Below are 15953 nucleotides of genomic sequence, written 5' to 3'. Positions count from 1 at the left end.
TTATAAGTAAAAGTTGTTAAAACATGACAAAATGGGCCTACTGGTGTAGTGGATAGTGGCATGTGGAGTGTGTTAGTGGTTTGAGGTTTGAATTTCTACTTGTACAAATAGAGATTATTTTTACTAGTGGCCGTGGGAGGAAGTTGTGTTTGACTGAAACACCAAGAGTTTGAACAGATTTGAATGTGGTTGTTTTTAGCCGAATCTGAGGAGATGGAGGGGAGGAAATTGAGGAGGAAATCGGGGAATTTGAATGGTTTGAAAGTGTTTATACTGAAATTGAACTGATGGCACACAGAGTTTCGATTTTGGTAGGGGTGTGTTGAGGGGTAGGTGTTAGGTTGTTGACTGAATAGAGGTATTCATTTTGTCAAAATTTCGGTCATAGAGTAGCTAGGTGTCAAATCCTCTCATTGTTTTTCAGGTTTGCTAACAACTTGTTTTGTGTTCGTTCTTATTTTTGGTCTCGGGTAGTCCCTCAAAGGTCCCCAAGAGTGCTGCTGATTTCCCCTTGTTCTTAGCCGAATACTACTTTCCCCTATCTTCTTTTTTTCTATCGATTCTGTCTTCTCCTCTTTCTCAACTTGGCGGATTACTTGAGTGTCACTTCTCTTCCCTTTGTTTCTTCTTTTTATATTGTGTTGGCCGAACCCTAATATCATTTGTTTTTCTCTTGCCTAAACCGAATACCCATTTTCAATTGTGTTGACTTTTAGGCTTGGGTCTTAGCTGAATATTGGTTAGTCTTCTTCTCAGGAAATTTCGATTTCTTTTTTTGTAGGCTGAATGTATCCTTCTCACTCATTCTTTATTCCACCTTAATGATTGTCATTTAACACTGTGGTTCTGCTAATTGTTTCTAGGGGCTCGATCTCAATAGTCAAGGGGTTAGGCCGATTGTTCTTTCCCAAAAAGTGATCTTTTCACTCGTGGTAAGTGCTTTAAGTACTTGATATATTTATGTTGGGTTATAGATTCTTATGAATCGGTTAACTGTTTCGTGTGAAGGTTAAAGCATTGGAGAGGAAACGTCTGTTTTGGAACAAAAAGGGTTTTGCGATTGTTCGATTAGTAAGTAGCGATAAATCAGTTAAAGTATTTTTAATACTATGGTTTTGGATTAACCATGAATATGGATTGATGGTGGGGTTGTTGTTAATCATAAGTGCTTTGATCTCAGAAGCATCTCGGCTACAATTTCATAACAAGTGTGTGTAACACTACCATTAGATGTGAAACGGCAAAAGCTGAAAAGCTGAAAAGCCGAAAAGTGGGCTGTCAACACCACACGGGTAGCCACGTAACAAAATATGGTCGTGTGGTCGACGAGATGACCATGGACATTTTCATGGGCCTAAACGATATCGGCCCATTTTGGGTCGAACTGGGCCGTGTATGCCCAATAGGCCTGTGGGCCCAACACGGGAAAATCACACAAAAGTGTGGTAAATATTGAGCCAGGCTGTGTAAACCACACGGCTAAGGCCATTTCTGTGCTATGTGGGCCATACGAGCATGTGGGTCCACATGGCCGCAATATAGGCTGTGGGCCCATTATCATTGATTGACTGTTAAGGTTGCACAGGTCGTCCAAGATAACTGTGGACCTACTGTTGGGCTGGTAAGTGTACTTGGACCCTTATTTTTATAAATGACTGATATACCCCTATGTGATGTATGACTGTTTGAGCATGCTATTTATACTATATATACATTTATATTATGTTGCATTGCATGGGGTGGGATATATGGTTTTGGAGAAATTGTAATGAAAGGTTATAAGCTTATTACTGACAGTTCTGCTGCAAATACTGTTTTAGTGCCGCAACCGGTACTACTTGGAGTGTATGGATGGGTGGGTCGATTTTATCCTCATATGGTGTGTAGGGTTGGTACGGAGATAGTGTGTAGAGGCTGGATTGAGTAGGATTTTCTGATTGCATACTGTACTATACTGTAATAGGTTTAGGCCCTACTGATACTGTTACTGAAATGGGCTCAGGCCCAGATTGCTACTGTTACTGATATGGGCTAAGGCTCTAACTGAAACTGAAAGGGCTTAGGCCCAAATTGAGTTTGCTCTGATTGATTGCTATTGTGGGATTTCACACACTGAGTTTTCGTAAACTCACCCATCTGTTAACTGTGCAGGAAATCCCCAAACTTAGGCGGACGATACGACGGAGGACTTAGGGGTGACCACTCGACTTAGTTAACTTTAAATATAATAATGAAGGTTTATTTTGGGTTTTACATTATGTAATAAGACCTCTTGGGTTTAATTTTTTATTTTGGTATTTTACTCAAATTTCTTTGTGATTTACAACTGCTAGTAGTAAGAAAAACGTGGGTTTCAAAAAAGTCAAACATTTTCAAAAACACCACAAATACGTAACTTATCTTCAAAGCTTCTGCGAATAAAAAACCATTTATAAAATTAATAACGTTTTACTAAAAGCAACCTTTAAAAGTACAGGTCCCACATTATGAATAAGCAGTAAGACTTTAAAACGACTTTTCAATCTATACAAAGAGGCATGTTAAAGAAGGGGTTTTAAACATTTCGAAAAACACTTCAATGTGACATCGCCAGATCCGGTTATGACTTTTGTGCCGAGTTTAGAATGTTACATTTAGTAGTATCAGAGCCAGATTGCAAAACTTGACTGTGGATTTGGGCTTTTGCAAAAATGTGGAAACTTTAATAGAATTGTTTCAAATAGTTTAAAGTGATTGATATAATTTGGAAATGTTTTACTGAATGAGTGGTACACCGAGTCTCCCCGCCGATCCTGTAAGTCTTTTGACTATTTATATTGAAAGGGTTATATTAAAATGTTATTACTGAGACTACTTTAGGTAGTAAAACTATACTAAAACTCTTTAGTTAGAGTAAACTACAAACCGAGTAAGACTGCAAATTGCAAAAACAAACTCTGAGATAATATTGTTCATAAAATATCTGTAATAAACATTGGAACAATAAACTGACTAGCATAAAACTGTAAATATAGGCTAAGTGCATTCGATAATGATCACCAAAGGTACTCGTGAAAGAGGCCGCGGCAAAGGCTGTGGAGGTGCTCGGGCTGAGTGTTCGTCAGCTGGACACCAATATAATGAGGAAGCTAAAGAGGCACTAGCTTCATCTATGACTGAGACAGGGTCTTAAAATCGAGTGGCTGGGGACGACGCACTGTCCCAAGTGATGTTGAGGACTCTGGAAAGGGTTGTTGGGCCTAGTACTAGTACTGTGGGTCGTGGGCCTGTTACGGAATGAATCAGGTCTAATGGGGCTGAGATATTCAGGGGTATTACAAGAGTGGCCCCTAATGTGGCTGAATATTAGATCGAGGCCACGAAGAAGATTATGGATGACCTCGACTACACCCCCAAACAGAAATTAAAGGGTGCAGTATCACTGTTAAGAGATGAGGCCTATCACTGGTGGCTTACTGTCAAAGAGGGCACTTAAGCCAATCAATTGACCTGAGAGTTTTTCAAGACTACTTTCCAGGCTAAGTATGTAGGTGCCAGCTATGTGGATGCCCGTAGGAGGAAATTTCTAAATTTAACTCAGGAAGATAGGACAGTGGCTAAATATGAGGCTGAAATTTTATGACTGGGCCGCTATGTACATGGGATGGTGGCAACTGAATACGAGCGGTGTGTTCAATTTGAGGATGGCCTCAAAGATGGTTTAAGGGTTCTGATATCTCCTCAGAAAGAGTGGGATTTTGCAGCACTAGTTGACAAGGTGAAAATCACCGAAGAAGTGAAGCGCACTAAGCACCAGAACAGAGAGAAAAGTAGAGGTAAAAGGGATGCTGAGCCCTCAAATTCATTTTAGAGGCCTAAGAAAAAGGCTAGAGCTGATGGGTTGATTAGAGTTGGGGCCCCTGCTGCTTCTACTGAACCGCAGTTTTGTCCTGACTATGGGAGGCGCCATCAGGGCGAGTGCTGAAAAAGGATTAGGACATGTTTGAGGTACGGTTATATGGAGCACCGTATCAGAGATTGTCCGTGGAGGATCAATCAGGTGCTAGTTGCTAGTTTTGGTTTTAGTAATATACCTTAGAAGGTTGTTCAGCAGCCACCGAGAGGCCGTGAGCAGGTTAGAGGTAGAAATGGTATAGACCATGGTCAGAGAGCTTCGGGCCGAGGAGCTGGTAAGACTGAGGCAAGACAACTAGCTCTAGTGTATGCTGCTCATCGTCAAGAGGAGACAGATGCTCCAAACGTCATCATTGGTATGTTCTTTATTTATAATATACCATATACTACATTGATAGATATAGTATCTATTCATTCCTATGTTTCCTGTTTGATTGCTAAAAACCTGGGGGTTACGGTTGAGAGTACTTCAAGCGAGATTACTATACTAAGTTTGTTGGGGCTTTCTGTCCTGGTGAATAAGATGTTTAGAGATGTTCCCTTAAAAATGAAAGGAGTCATCTTTCTAGCTAATCTTATGAAACTGCCTTTCGGAGAATTCAATCTAATATTGGGGGTAGATTGGTTGGTCAAATATCAAGTGAGTTTGGATTGTGCCACAAAAAGGATGACACTGAGAACTGAGGAGGACAACGAGGTAGTTGTCATGGGGAAAGTAGAAACTATTTGTCAAATGTGATTTCAATATTAAGGGCCGAGAAGTTGGTACGTAAGGGTTGTGAGGCGTTCTTGGCCTATATCAGTGTTTCAAATGTTGGGGACTTTTCGGTAAAGGATATAAAAAAGTTAAGGATTTTTCGGACGTCTTTCCTAAAGAGCTACCTAGGTTACCTCCAGAACCTGAAGTGGAGTTTGAGATTGAGCTCCTTCCAGGTACAACTTCAGTGTCCATCGTCTCTTATAGAATGAAACCGAAAGAGCTTGTGGAATTTAAGGCTCAGATTCAAGAACTTCTGGACTCTGGGTTCATCCGACTGAGTGTGTCTCCGTTGGGAGCACCAATCTTATTTGTAAAAAAGAAGGATGGATTCATGCGAATGTGCATCGATTACAGACAACTGAATAAGCTGACCATTAAGAACAAGTACCCTCTGCCAAGGATTGATGATATGTTCGATCAACTGTGATGAGCTTCGGTTTTTTCTAAAATTAATCTTCGATCAGAGTGTCATCAATTGAGGGTTAAAGAGGCTGATGTGCTCAAGACAGCGTTTAGGACTCGTTATGGTCATTACAAGTTCCTAGTAATGCCATTTGGACTGACAAATGCACCGGCAGCTTTCATGGATCTGATAAATCGAGTGTTCCAACCCTATCTAGGTTGATTTTTTTATAGTATTTATCGATGACATACTGATGTATTCGAGGACTGAAGATGAACATGATGAACATCTCCGAGTAGTTCTACAAATGTTGAGGGAGAAATAACTGTACGCCAAGTTCAGCAAGTGTGAATTCTGGTTACATGAGGTAACGTTTCTTGGTCATGTGGTATCTATTGAGGAGATTAGGGTTGATCCTTGAAAGGTTGAGGCAGTGTTGGACTGGAAGCCGCCTAAGACAGTATCTAAGATTCGCAGTTTCCTAGGACTGGCAGGGTATTATAGATGCTTTGGAGAGGGGTTTTCACTGATTGTCGCGCCTTTAACTAAGCTACTACGTAAGGGTGTGCCGTTTAACTGGACTGATTCGCAGTAAGAGTGCTTTGAGAAGCTCAAGAAAGTACTGACTGAGGGCCCTGTCTTAATACAGCTAGAGTCTGAAAAGGAGTTCACTGTGTACAGCGATACATCACATATCGGTTTGGGATGTGTGTTGATGCAATGGGGTAAGGTGGTAGCGTATGCGTCTCGACAGCTTAAGACTCATGAGACAAATTATCCGATGCATGACTTGGAGTTAGCTGGGGTGGTATTCATACTGAAAATCTGGAGGCATTACCTGTATGGTGAGAAGTGTTTCATCTACACAAATCACAAAAGCCTTAAGTATCTCCTCACTCAGAAGAAGTTAAATCTTAGGCAGCTTATATGGATTGAGCTACTTAAGAATCATGAATGTATGATCGAATATCATTCTGGGAAAGCCAATGTGGTGGCTGACGCATTGAGTAGTAGAGTCATGACTGATCTGAGGGCAATGTTTGCTCGCCTCAGTTTATTTGATGACAGTAGTTTATTGGCAGAACTTCAAGTAAGACCGTTATGGATTGAGCAGATTAAGAATAAACAGTTGGGGGATGAGTCATTGGGTCTTCGGTTCTGTTAGGTTGAAAATGGTAATACTCTGGATTTTGGTCTGAACAGTGAAGGGGTACTCTGTTTCCAAGGCAGAATTTATGTGCCTAAAGATATTGTTTTAAGGCAGTCTATACTGCGAGAGGCGCATAATAGCCCTTATGCTATGTACCTAGGTGGAAATAAAATGTACAGAGACCGTCGTAAGATATATTGGTAGCCAGGTCTTAAGCGTGAGGTTGCCAACTTTGTGAGGAAATGTCTGACTTGCCAGCAGGTTAAAGCGGAACATCAGTTACCTTCTGGGTTATTTCAGCCAGTTAAGATTCCACTGTGGAAGTGAGAAAGAGTAACTATGGAATTTTTGAGTGGATTACCCTTAACGCCTACTAATAAGGATTTGGTATGGGTCTTCGTGGATCAGTTGACCAAATCTGCCCATTTCATACCGGTTCGTATTGACTATTTGTTATAGAAACTGGCTAAGTTGTATGTATCCGAGATAGTGAGACCGTATGGGGGTACCAGTTTTCATAATATCTGATAGAGATTTTCGCTTCACATCTCGATTCGCACTCTTTCATGTTGGACTAAGTTGGGTGAGTGACGTGTTCTAGGCCCTGAGCTAGTATCTGATGATAAAGTCAGATTAATTCGGGATCGACTGAAGGTAGCATCAGACAGATAGAAGTCGTATGCAGATCTAAAAAGTAAGAAAATTGAGTATTTTGTGGGAGATTTTGTCTTTCTCAAGGTCTCGCCATTGAAGAAGGTACTAAGATTTAGGCGTAAGGGCAAGTTGAGCCCAAAGTTTATTGGGCCTTACCGCGTAGGACCAGTTTCCTACCAGTTAGAGCTACCTCCGGAATTAGAGCGAATTTATGATGTGTTCCACTTTTCTATGCTGAGATGCTATCGATCTGATCCTACATATGTTGTATCGGTTGAGGAGATTGAAGTTAGACCAAATCTGATTTTTGAGGAGGAACCAGTTCAAATATTGGATCGAGATGTAAAAGTATTGAGAAGGAAGTCTATTCCATTGGCTAAGGTTTTATGGCGTAATCACAGCTCTGAGGAGGCCACGTGGGAACCTGAGGAGGCGATGCGACAACAAAATCCTCACCTATTCTAATCAGGTAAATTTCGAGGCCAAAATTTTCTTTAAGAAGGGTAGAATTATAACGCCCCAAATCCCCAAATCTCTAATAAAATTATTTTTGTGTATTTGTGACGTGAAATTATGTCTAGCTTAGTGATTGTGTGCTCTGGGAGTGTCTGGAAAGTCATGGTTCAATCATTAGCTTCCATAAAAATTTTGCTTTTAAAGATTAAACCCCTATCTTAGGTCAGTAGGGTTAAAAGTAAAAGTTGTTAAAACATGATAGAATGGGCCTACTGGTCTAGTGGATAGTGGCATGTGGAGTGTGCTAGTGGTTTGAGGTTCAAACACCTACTTGTGCAAATAGAGATTATTTTTACAAGTGGTCGTGGGAGGAAGTTGTGTTTGACCGAAACACCAAGAGTTTGAGCAGATTTGAATGGGGTTTTTGTTAGTCGAATCTGAGGAGATGGAGGGGAGGAAATTGAAGAGGAAATTGGGGAATTTGAATGGTTTAAAAGTGTTTGTGCCAAAATTGAACTGATGGCACACAGAGTTTTGATTTTGTAGGGGTGTGTTGAGGGAAAGGTGTTAGGTTGTTGACCGAATAGAGGTTTTCATTATTTCAAAATTTCGAAAATAGTCTAGTTAGGTGCCGAATCCTCTCCTTGTTTTTCAGGTCTGCAAACAGCTTATTTTTTGTTCATTCTTCTTTTTGGTCTCGAGTAGTCCCTTAAAGGGCCCCAAGAGTGCTACCGATTTCCCCTTGTTCTTAGCCGAATACTACTTTCCCCTATCTACTTCTTTTTTATCTATTATGTCTTCTCCTCTTTCTTAACTTGGCCGATTACTTGAGTGGCACTTCTCTTTCCTTTGTTTCTTCTTTTTCTATTGTGTGGCTGAACCCTAATATCCTTTGTTTTTCTCTTGCCTAAACCGAATGCCCCTTTTCAATTGTGTCGACTTTTAGGCTTAGGTCTTAGTTGAATATTGGTTAGTCTTCTTCTCAGGAAATTTCGATTTCTTTTTCTATAGGCCTAATGTATCATTCTCACTCATTCTTTATTCCACCTTAATGATTGTCATTTAACATTGTAGTTCTACCGATTATTGCTAGGGGCTCGATCTCAATAATCAAGGGGTTAGGCAGATTATTCTTTCCCAACAAGTGATCTTTTCACTCGTGGTAAGTACTTTAAGTACTTGATATATTTATGTTGGGTTATAGATTATTATGAATCGGTGAACTATTTCGTGTGAAGGTTAAAGCATTGGAGAGGAAACATTGGTTTTGGAAGAAAATGGGTTTTGCGATTGTTCGATTGGTAAGTAGCGATAAATCGGTTAAAGTATTTTTAATACTATGGTTTTCGATTAACCATGATATGGACTTATGGTGGGGTTGTTGTTAATTATAGGTGCTTTGATCTCGGAAGCGTCTCGGCTACAATTCCATAACAAGTGTGTGTAACACTACCATTATATGTGAAACGACAAAAGCTGAAAAGCTGAAAAGTCGGAAAGTGGGCTGTCGACACCACACGGGCGAGTGGTCACCCATGTGGCAGGCCGTGTGGTCGACGAGATGGCCATGGGCATTTTCATGGGCCGAAACAATATCGACCTATTTTGGGCCAAATTGGGCCGTGTAAGCCAATGGGCCTGTGGGCCCGAAACGGGAAAATTGTACAAAAGTGTGGTAAATATTGGGGCAAGCTAAATAAACCACATGGCTAACGCCATTTCTAGGCTATGTAGGCCGTACGAGTGTGTGGGCCCACATGGGCCGCATATGGGTCGTGGGCCTATTATCACCGATTGATTGTTAAGGTTGCATGGCTCGCCTAGGATGACTGTGGACCTATTGTTGGGCTGGTAAGTGTACCTGGACCCTTATTTTTTTAAATGACTGATATACCCCTATGTGATGTATGACTGTTTGAGCATGCCATTTATACTGCATATACATTTATATTATGTTGCATGTGGTGGGATATATGATTTTGGAGAAAGTGTATTTAAAGGCTATAAGACTATTACTGGCAGTTCTGCTGCAAATACTGTTTTAGTGTCGCAACCGGTGCTACTTGGAGTGTAGGGATGGTTGGGTTGATTTTATCCCCACATGGTGTGTAAGGTTGGTACGAAAATGGTGTGTAGAGGCTGGATTGGGTAGGATTTTCTGATTGCATACTATACTGATACTGTAATAGGCTTAGGCCCCACCGACATCAGCATCGAAATGGGCTCAAGCCGTTACTCTATATTCATCGATATGGGCTAAGGCCCTAACTGAAGCTGAAAGGGCTTAGGCCCAAATTGTGTTTGCTCTGATTGATTGCTATTGTGGGATTTCACACATTGAGTTTTTGTAAACTCACCCATCTGTTAACTGTGCAAGAAATCCCCAGACTTAGGCAGATCAATGCGACGGAGCACTCAGAGGTGGCCACTCGACTTAGTTAACTTTAAATATAATAATTAAGGCTTATTTTGGGTTTTACATTAAGTAATAAGGCCTCTCGGGTTTAATTTTTTATTTTGGTATTTTACTCAAATTTATTTGTGATTTACACCTGTCAGTAGTAGGAAAAACATGAGTTTTGAAAAAATTCAAACGTTTTGAAAACCATCACAAATACGTAATTCGTCTTCAAAGCTTTTGCGAATAACAAACCGCTTGCAAAATTAATAACGTTTTACTAAAAGAAACCTTTAAAAGTACAAGTCCCACATTATGAATAAGCAGTAAGACTTTAAAACGACTTTTCAATCTATACAAAGAGGCATGTTAAAGAAGGGGTTTTTAAATAATGAGTCTTAGATTTCGAAAAACATCTGGTCATGACGTCTGGGCCGGGTTTAGGGTATTACAATTGTCATCAAAACTTATTACTAACATTACTAGCCATCAACCTTGTCTAGTTGAACATTGGGATGGAGTGTATTCAACTGTTAATGCCATAGACAATCCAGAGGCAAGGGAATTTTACACAAGGTTTTACATGTGAATTTTCAAGTTATTTGCATGAATGGGTAACAAAATCTTTCTAACATTTAAAAGAAATGTAGAAAATAGTAAACATGTAATCTCTAAATAATACGAAGAAGGGAAAAAATGATATGTAGTGAGCTAGCAAAGAGAAGAGCAATGTGCTTACATTGAAGTAAACGATGCTGCGAAATCTCCCTTTGCAAGATTTCTTTGCGTGTTTAAGTTGGGAGAAGATGAGCTCATCTTGAGAGCAAATAACTATATTACCAAGGGATGTCAAATACAGACTTCTCCTTACCGGAGGAGACCACAAATAACTCTGCTAGTAATCGAAATCGTATTGTGATGCCTTACAAGGAATAATAGAAATAATATAATAGAACCTAGGTAACCTGTAACACCCTTTACCCATATCCGACACCAGAACAGGGTACGAGGCATTACCGGACTTAATCATTCACAAAAATACAAAAACCAGGCTACAAAATTTCTTTTAATTCAAAAATGTTCATACACATGCATAATGTCCCATACAGGGGCCTACGAAGCCCTAAACATGCATTAAAAGTAGTTAGGGACTAAACCGATAACCTTAAAAAGTTTTGGAAAAACTTAGAAAATTTCTTTCCATGAAACAGGATCACACGCCCGTGTGGACATAGGGACACGCCCGTGTCCTCAGGCCATGTAATTCTCTGTTTATGATGTCAGCATGCCAATTGAACCACACGGCCGGGCTACACGCCCGTGTCTCCAGGCCGTGTCCCTCACACGGTTGAGACACACAACCGTGTTTCAGCCCGTGTAGTCAACACTTAGGCTATTTTTCAAGCCTTCATGTTACCCATAAACCCTTACAACCTTATACATATTAAAACCACGAATCATGACATCATTTTAGTGATTAACAACTCTTTATTAAAACATATCCATAACATTAACATGTCCTCTTACATGTAATGCATCTACTCATGCAATACCAAGTCTAGATTCCTTAATTCACATTCATAAGACTTGTCATTTTGATGATCACTTTTATCATTATACTATGGTTACCAACTTATCCATCAAGCACTCATGTTCAACCATTATCACGTTGTTTTTATAAAGTGCAATTACTACATCGCTATGGCCACCTCGATTGGTCATAGAGCATACATCCAACACACATGTCATATTGCCAACCATGTATGGCAAACAAATATAATCACAACATAAACATTAGGCATGACAAGAATAGTTAGGTTTACAAGCCATAATCAATATGAGCCACATTTCATGGCCATATACATATAACTCAATATAAGCCAATACATTTGGCCAAAGCATAATAACACATGTCAATAAACTAGATCCCTATACATGCCACTGACTTGAAATTTTTATTATATGTTTCATTATTCCAAAGGTAGTGACTTGATAGTGTGATGCTACCTCTGACGATCTCCAACCCTGAGCTAACCTGACAAGCTAAAAGAAATGGAAAGGCAAGAGTAAGCTTCACACTTAGTAAGTCCATATGAAAATAATAAGCAATTTATCAATATACTTCCACCAAGTCTTACAACATGATCTCAAGGTAATACTATTATAATGGTCTTTTTTTCCTATGTTCAGGTCAAGCTGTTTTCTCCAGTCACAGTCACTAAATTATTTATATCTGGAGTTACAGAACTCCAAATTTAGATATGCTAATTTTCCTGGAAACTAGACTCATATATATTCTTACCATAAAAGTTTAATAATTTTTGGTTTATCCAATTAGTACATTTTATTCTTCAAAGTCACCCTTGTTCTACTGTTTGACAGCTTCAACCTTTCTTTACTAAAAATTAATTATCTCCTCACACGAGATTCGAATGATATTCCCATTTGTTTTTTTTTTTTGAAAATAAATTCATTAAGGATTTTAATAATATAAATTTTAACCCAAAATCATTTTTGTACAATTTTTAATTATTTTCCAAAATCAGGACAGGGGATTTCAAAATCATTCTGATTCTATCTCACAACAATTTAAGTATTTCATAATATGAAGCTATTTTGCTTACACCGTTTCTTCTATGTGAAGCTAGACTCATTAAGCTTTAATTTCATATTTTAGTAAGCCTCTAACTCAATTTCCACAATTCTTGGTGGATTTCCAAAGTCGGACTACGGCTTCTGTTCAAAACTGTTTTAGTGTAAATTAATGATACTAAGTTTATCACACCTTATTAATTCATTTTCACCATATTGGTAAAGATGCATATTTATACATCATAAGTATAAACTTATAATCACAAGGTCGTCACAAATAATTCTCATAAGCATGAATTACCCATTTACATCTTTCCCAAATATGCATCATAAACCGAAATCATTTCTCATGAGCTTGGCATACATACTTGTGTTACTCAACATGCTCATATTCATTCCTTACAAATCATACAAGATGAATTGAATTCACACCTCATCAATTTCATGTAAGTACCTGTACCACTCACAACATAGCCATAAACTCTATCATTTCGACTTAAACCTTAAATTTCCTGTTGAACCATTTGGAATACCACATGATAATCACTAAGCTTCAAATATAGGGTACGATGCCGATGCCATGTTTCAAGCATGGTCTTACACTGGCTCACACATGTAAGTTGATGCCATGTCCCAGACAGGTCTTACACTGACTTTCATATATCGAGGCTGATTTCATATCCCAGACGGGTCTTACACTGGCTCTCATCTATCGGTGTCGATGCCATGTCCCAGACAGGTCTTACACTGACTTCCATATATTGAGGCTGATACTATGTCCCAGATAGGTTTTACACTGTCTTGCATATCTCGAGGCTGATGCATGTCCCAGACATGTCTTACACTAGCTCTTATAATATGGCTGATGCATGTCCCAAACATGTCTTACACTAGCACACATATCACCCAAATGTTATGGCATGATTATCCAGTCTATTCCTAAGGTTCAACAGGGAGTTTATTATGATAAGTCTCATCATACCATTACTTATAGATGCATTCAAGCCTTATATACGAAATCAAACATTCAATGCATAATAACGATAAAGTTGTAATATTTACGCACAACTTACTTATTTCAATGGAATGTCATATTCCATCAAATTTTTAATGTATTCAATCATCACAAAAATGTTATTAACATTTGGCATCACTTTATCATACATAACCCCATCAATATATAATTAAATACAATCATATAAAAATAGATTTCAAGTATATTAACAATAACATGGACAGCATATTTATTTAGTCACGCGGACTTACCTCGAATGCAATTCCGGCTAATTACTCCATTTTAGTCCATAACCTTGTACTTTCCGATTTAAGCTCAAATCTCGATTTTCTTGATCTCACATGATGAAATTCACTCACTTAATCATTACATTAATTAAAACATTCTATAATTCACAATTTGAAAAAATGATCGTTTTGCCCTTACACTTTACAAAAATTACGATTTTTCCCTTTGGCTCGTAAATCGATTTTTATCTAATTTCCTCCTTTATCAAGCCTATCTAAATTCTTTTTATTACTATAACAACTCACAATTTCAATTATTTCACACATTTACAACTTATTTTACAACTTTACAAAATAGCCCTTTTTAGGTGTTTTCATGCAAACTTCTTCCACAAAAGTTGTTTATTACACAACCATGACTCATTTTCTTCCATAAAAATTCAGTAAACAATATGAATATTCACATGACAAAACCCTAGACATTCAACCATTTTGCAAAATAGTCCCATCATTAGCTAGATTAAGCTATAAGGGTTCCAAAAACACAAAAATTAACAAAAATAACCATCAAAGTCACTTACTTGCAAGGGTGAAGAGTGGCTGAAATTTTTAAGCTTATAAAACCCCAAGTTTGCTGATATTTTTGGTGGTGAAGAAGATGACCACTTAGTCTTCTTTTTCTTATTTTATTTTTAGTAAAATTAAGTCACCAACTCACCTAACTTTGTCAATTTTGTCAATTCTTGTCCCCTATGGCCGACCAAGCACCTATTAAGGGTCTATTTGCACTTTAAATACCCTCAATTATAGTTCTCTAGGAATTTGGTATATCTATCTAGTAAAATAAAACATTTTCCCTTTATGAGATTTAGTCCTTTTTCGAAATTAAGCTCCCAAACGCTAAAATTAATTCATCAAATTTTTCATGCTCTTATGAAAACATGTTATAATACAAAAATAATAATAAGAATAATTTCTCTGGCCTCGGAACAGTGGTTCCAAAACCACTGTTCCGACTAGGCCCAAAATCGGGCTGTTACATAACCGGTAGCACCCAAATTAAAAAAAACATTTGAACTAATATAATTGATACGTGATATTCATGACAGGTTTTAAATATTTATAATGAATCATTCTTGAAACTAACTATTATCACGATAAAGGCAAGTGTACCTATCGAACAGTAGTATAGCTTTAGCAAGACCGGATTATCGAACCCAAAGGAACTAAAAGAACTAGTATTAACTTTCTTTTTATTATCTAGCCTAAAAAAAATAAAAGGGTTTTCTTTATCTAACTAATTAACTAAATTAAGAAATCAGAGAAAATAGAATTGGGGAATTACTTTTTGGAAAAACGATTGAATTAAGACAATACCTAAGGAAAAATCCACCTAGACTTCACTTGTTATTTGACTCTGAATCGGACGATTTATTCATTTGACTTGATCCATAGAAATCTATAAATTATATTATTATCCCTCTCGAGACTAACAAAGTCTAACCTTAGGTTGAAAAATCGAAATCTCTTTCTAATTAACTCTCTAGGGTTACATTAACTCGATCTATGAATCCCCTTATTAGGTTTCACCCTAATCCGATAAAATCTTGTCACCCTATCTCTAGGCGCGCAACCAACTCCGCTTAATTATGACAAATTTACTCTTAGAAAGGGTTTATTCCTCCTCTGAATAAGAGCTTAACTTGAATCAATATCTTGGAATATCAAAACAAGAATTAAGAACATATAATTAAGAACAAGTCAAACATTTATCATACAATTCAGGTAATAATAACAAGATCCGTCTTAGGTTTCATCCCCCTTAGGTATTTAGGGGTTTTAGTTCATAACTAAAAAGGTAAACATCTCAGAAGAATAATGAATACAAAACATAAAGAAAAACCCAAAACTCCTGAAGGGAAATTGAGGGGAGATATTCAGTCTTGATGACGAATCCGGCTTCTAAGATGGATCAATCGGCTTTCCTTGAGCAGTTCCTTGCTTCCTTCTCATTGACTCTTTTTCCTCCTCCTCTAGGGTGTATTTATAGGCTTTAGAATGCCTAAGAACCCTCAACATTGGCCTTTTCCGAATTAGACTCAATTTCGGCTCAACAGGGACATGCCGTGTGACAGACCAGTGTGCGATTACTTCAAGCCGTGGTCAAGCCTGTTAAATAAGCACGGGCGTGTGGTCCACCCGTGTAAGTCGTGCTTCGATTCTGCCAAATTGACACGATCGTGTGGTTTGTCCGTATGAGGAGGTCCAGGCCGTGTTAATTTCGTCCGTTGGCCCATTTTCTCCGTTTTTGGCCCGTTTCTCGTTCCTTTCACTCTCCTATGCTCACCTAAGTATAAAACATGAAATTAAGGCATTAGGAGCATCGAATTCACCAAGTTTAAGG

The sequence above is a fragment of the Gossypium arboreum genome, chromosome 3 (genome assembly GCF_025698485.1).
Source record: "Gossypium arboreum isolate Shixiya-1 chromosome 3, ASM2569848v2, whole genome shotgun sequence".
Lineage (NCBI taxonomy): Eukaryota > Viridiplantae > Streptophyta > Magnoliopsida > Malvales > Malvaceae > Gossypium > Gossypium arboreum.
This window is presented reverse-complemented; position numbering follows the sequence as displayed.